Genomic DNA, 5463 nt, shown 5'->3' on the forward strand with positions numbered 1-5463 from the left:
CCACTACCGTTCACATGCAAGGGTTCAACACTTCACCTGAGTGAGGCTCAGGGTAACGTCAGAAGCTTGTGAATAAAATAAACAACTTTTTTACCGGTGTTTTCACCTTGCCTGGTACGAGCAACTCTTGTTTCTAAGGTGTTTAAGGAATAAACGCAACATTTCTCTTATTAAAATCCGAAAGGGGGGCATCTTGTCGTTGAATTTGCGGCGCACTTTTTGTCTCCGGTGAACCGGTGAAGGATCGAATTAAATTGAATGATAGTGATTTGGCTATCGGCCAGCTCATCCCTTTATAGACTGCTAAGAGCGAAAAGGAAATATTAGTTCATTAGTCAAATATCTATTTACCTCGTGTTTTATCCCAACCATCATTGTAATAACGTACTTGTTTAAAAATGTATCTTCTTTATTGTGCTATTGAAACTCTTTTTGATGGCTAATGTAAGTATAGTTTCATTTTTTGCCGGCCGACAATTATTTGGCAAGACGCAGCGACATGAGAATTAGTATCGTTTTTCAAACGAGCATTTATATGCGAACTGGTTTAGTATACAGTTTACTGGAATATAAAACACAACAATGTATTAGTGGACGCGTTGTAAATGTTTTCATATAATGAGCCTGGCTCGCTATAGTATGTGCTTACCCGTAGTTCTCATCGGCGGTCACCGACGATTCGACGCTGGTGAAGTCGAGGGTCGAGCGAAGTTACTTTCCATCGGCACATCCGGCTTATCTGTTGTTTGTGGCGCTGGACTATCGCTCGACCGCAACGATGCGCGCGGAGCAGCTTCAGCGTGAGATACAGAGTAGATGATTGCTTAGTAGTGGTCCGAAGCCAGATCCGTGTTCAGCACCCTTCGGGCAGCCGTTACCGCGATGACGGCGGTGGCGAATACTCCGTCGACCATCCGACTCCCTGGCGACCGCGTTCCTGTGAATAGCGAGTACACATCCGTGGTTCAGCAAAGCAAACTCTAAGCCTTCTGCAGCGAGGAAAAGTTCACGCTCCCGCTCGCGCTTACCGTAACGATCAAGTGAAATTACATTCACAAAATCATCTTAATTACAAAATTTTATTCTAAACCATAGCTAATGAATAGGAAGAATGGCTCTTAGGGAGGACAAAAGTCATCCCGAAGAGTTGTTTTCGCTATCCGTGTGTTTTTTCTCCATTGCATTGTTTTTCTTCGTAGTTGTATGTTTTAGCACTTTCGGCGTGACGGGAACTGTGAAGTTATATGTTTTGCACGGATTGACTGGTTTGTTATGCGGTGTATATGCCTTGGCACGAAACTGGTTCGCCAATGCTTTCAATTCACGTTCCTGACTTTCAATAACCTGCTTACGCCTGGCATCGTATACTGCAGCGTAAGAATAAAGCCGTTTGAATACAGATGGTGGTTGTTCACTGCTAAGGTTATCAGTGACAAAAGGTTCTCCCAGTAGTGGCTCAGACGTGGCGGATTCTACATCAGAGTACAATAAAAGAGAAACGCAAGGTAAAAAAGGGATGTTCCATCATATTGCATTCGAGTGTGATCGAATTTAGCAATCTAACCATTACTATCAATCTCCTCCGATTTCACATCCATAGATTGAACACGATGTTTGGCTTTAGTTTTTGACAAATTTCTTGCCGATATAAACTGAAAATTAGATGTCAACAGTCGTTTCGAAAGTGTCTAATCCCTAATGAAAAGTATAACAGGTTGGTTGGTTATAGCTTATAAGGCAAACTGAAGCCGAGTACTATTCTGCTGTATGGTCGACACATATTACATTCTTCCAACCGTAGTACTGTGACCGTGGACGCGATCCGGGCTGTGGTGGAGAGTGGTGCAGAGGCTCGGGCGATTAATCGCACGAACGCCACAGCGGAACGGGAGTGCATGGTCGTGTCACTGGACGTCCGCAACGCGTTGAACAGCGCGAGCTGGACGGCGATCGGCTCAGCGCTGAGCAGTAGGGGAGTCCACCCTGACCTCGTGGCAGTTCTGGGGGACTACTTCTGTGGTCGGGTCCTAGAGTACTGCTCGGACCTGGGGCTGGAAGAGCGCACAGTCTCTGCTGGCGTTCCGCAGGGGTCAGTCCTCGGGCCGACTCTATGGAACGCCATGTACGACGACGTCTTGCGCCTCCCCCTCCCACCATCGGTGAGGCTGGTAGGGTACGCGGACGACCTGGCGCTTGTTGTCCGCGCCGTCAGCCCCGAAGCCGCGGCGGGCAAAGCCGAGAGGGCTCTTGGAGAGGTGGCCCGCTGGATGGACAGCGTGGGACTCCAGCTGGCTCCCAGCAAGACGGAGATGATGGTGGTTAGCTGCCACCGCGGTGGCCGTCAGCAGCCGCCACCCATTGACGTCTGCGGGACCAGCACAGATGCGAAGAGCTCCATTCGCTATCTGGGAGTGGTCGTCCAGGACCACCTCTCGTGGAAGGACCACGTGGAGCACCAGACTGCCAAGGCGGCAGCCCGAGTTGGGGCACTGCGGCGGCTGCTGCCCAACCACAGCCGACCCCCGGAGGAGACACGGCGGCTGCTGGCGAACTGCGCAATGTCCGCGCTGCGCTACGCGGCGCCGGTCTGGATTGACGGCGTCAGGATCCAGGACATCCGGCGTAAGCTGAACGCTGTTCAGCGGACCGCGGCGCAGCGTGTCGTCAGAGCGTTCGTCAGTGTGTCCTGGACAGTGGCCACGGTGTTGGCCAGCATGGTGCCGATAGAGCTCCAGCTGCGGGAGGACGCGGACCTGTACCGTGCACGTCACGGCCTGCCCGGCAGCGGCGACAGTGGCAGCAGCGGTGGCAGCGGCGGCAGCAGCTACAGCTATGGCGACGACGACAGTGGCGACGGTGGAGGCAGCGGCGACTGCGGTTACAGTGGCGGTGGCAGCAGGGACATCGGTGCGGCGACGGCGTCTTCGGCGACGACAGCAGCATCAGCACCAGCGGCATCGGCAGCGGGGACATCACCACCCGCAGCTCACTACGTCAGCGCTCGATGAGGGAGTGGCAACGGATGTGGACGGCGGAGGCCGGCGGCCGGGACGCATCCCGCTACCTGCGGTGGACGGCGCGCCTGATCCCCGATGTAGCACCCTGGTGCGGTCGGAAGCACGGACGCGTGGACTTCTACCTGACGCAGGTGCTATCCGGACACGGGTTCTTCCGTGAGTACCTGCACGTCAAGGGCTTCACGCCGTCTGCTGACTGCACCAGCTGCCCGGGGGTCCCTGGAACGGCCGAACACACCGTTTTCGAGTGTTGGCGGTGGGAGACACTGCGCGACGGCGGGTTCCCCCGCACACCGGAGAGGCTGGTCCCGGAGATGCTGGAGAGTCCCGCGCGATGGACGGCGACTGCGGCGGCCTGCCGGGAGATGTTGCGCACGCTTCGGGCGGAGTGGTGCGCGGAGCAACGGACCCTGGCGGCCGCCCTCGCGCGGGACAGGCGGAGGGCCGATGCAACGGTGGCCGAAGAAGTTGCAACCTGAGCAATAAAGATGTATGTAAAGGAGCAATGTAAAGAGCAATAAAGTTGACCACACGAGGTCACGGTTCTCCCCGCGTGCGAAATCCTATGGCCCGAGGCAGCGGGGGGTTCCGCAGCGCCGGCTTGGCCGGATTTAAAAAAAAAAAACCGTAGTACTGTAACTATAATTGATTGATTAATTAAATAACTATTTATTGCTGTTGCTTGATTTTTGTAATCTGATAATGTTGCGTTTAAACATTCTGAAAATTTTTCATAACAACGGCATTGTGGAAAATGATTTAGCCACAACGGCTTACGAGAGCGCTAAGTGAGTTTATAAAATGTATTTTCTTGCAGAAAATGTTTCTTGACTTTTATTTATTTACAAGTCATAACGGCGATCGAAAAAGCTGTGACTTGCTTGGTTGAATCCGAGCGACGGAAGGCTTATAAGCCCTGATTGGTACGCTACGCTCGCCGCAGGTTATCGTCAAAATATGTCAAAACCATTGCTCGCTGATTGGTTGAAACAGACGTTGCTATAGTCAATCCTGGACTTTCGGTTCAGGATATTGCAAAATAATGGTGCCAGCAGAAGTACTGTCAAGATCATCTGTCTACGAAGAGGCTACTGTTCTTTCCTTGCATGTAAGCATCCAAACACTTAAGCAAAACCTAGTCGCCAAAACACGCACTACAAAGTTGTACGAGAAAGTTCTGACGAGGTAATGAATTTGCAAGGAATTTGCACTTGTGGACGGAAAACCAAGGTTTTCATCACAAACCCGACGTTGAACTCAACGCTGTATAAGGAAGAGTGCCTTTGAAAAGCGAGTTCTATCATTTATAAAGTCACACAAACGTCCGGTTAAGTTTTGGCATGATTTGGAAAGCTGCCACTACAACGGAAAAGTAGTTCAGTGGTACCGTCACAATAAGGTGAATCTCATCTCAAAGGATATCAACCTACCAAATTGCCCTGAATCCTGCCCAATCGAAAAATATTGGGCAATAATCAAAGGGAAGTTGAAAAAGAACAGAAAGGTGATGCGAGATTCTGCAGAGACGGCGAGAAATTGGAACAAATTAGCCACTGAGGTGAACCAGAAGTTTGTGCAGAAAATGATGGCGCGCATTCCAAAGAAAGTTCGCGATTTCATCCGACGACCGACAGTTTAAATTTCTGAAATTCTTCTTTCAAAGTACAATAAAATACCTTCATTTTGAAATCTTGACATGTTTAATTCGATTGTTCCCGACTCTACCAAAAATTTGACGCTTAAATAGATAGTGGGCGTCCATGGCTAAATTAAAAAAAAAGGCCTCGAACACTTCGGATTATTCTTCCGCCTCCTTGTTGTAGTGCTGAATGAATTGCATGAATTCTTCGATATCGCAGGAATCGGCGAATTCTTTATCGTAGTTTATGGTGCTGTTGATGAATTTTTGGTATTCGCCTATGTATGTTGGGGTATCGCAAGAATTGGGGAATTCTCCATCTGTACGAAACAAAAAGTACATATTATATGAAAATTTGTCATATTTAAACTGAACTTCAACTGCAGAAAGAAAGCATATAATCAAAATGACTACTTACTTGGCTGTAGATGCTGTTCCGCCGATGTTTTCGTCACGGCGTTCGTCAATAGTAGAGTCGCATTAGATGTATTGGATTCTGCAAGTGTATGAAAGACGAATTGCCAATTAGACTAAGTCACATTTGGACTGCTTTTTAGGATATAAATTGTTTTGACGAAATAATACTTTACCCGCAGTTTGCTGTTGCTCGGTAATACGACTAATGTTTTCGTCAACCAGGAAATCATTGCTCATTTGAACAGAACAATATGGACAGGGCCATAGATGCTGTCCATATTGTTCTGGGGATGTACGCGGCACGGCGTTGCGCATCGGGGACATTTGACCAGTGCTAGAGGTGTCGAGTACTGCAAGTGTATGAGAGGCGAATTGTAAAATAGAATTACT

General features: G+C 49.5%; 1 long non-coding RNA gene across 1 annotated transcript; it reads right to left on the reverse strand.

Annotated features, from left to right (window-relative positions):
* Positions 1-436: 436 nt before the first annotated feature.
* On the reverse strand, positions 437-1639 carry LOC131214220 (uncharacterized). The gene is made up of 4 exons (XR_009157016.1): positions 1565-1639; positions 1029-1472; positions 650-937; positions 437-562 (listed from the first exon to the last, which is right to left on the reverse strand). It is a non-coding gene; the product is annotated as an uncharacterized LOC131214220 (long non-coding RNA).
* Positions 1640-5463: the final 3824 nt, after the last annotated feature.

This window comes from Anopheles bellator, unplaced genomic scaffold (genome assembly GCF_943735745.2).
Source record: "Anopheles bellator unplaced genomic scaffold, idAnoBellAS_SP24_06.2 scaffold00280_ctg1, whole genome shotgun sequence".
Classification (NCBI taxonomy): domain Eukaryota; kingdom Metazoa; phylum Arthropoda; class Insecta; order Diptera; family Culicidae; genus Anopheles; species Anopheles bellator.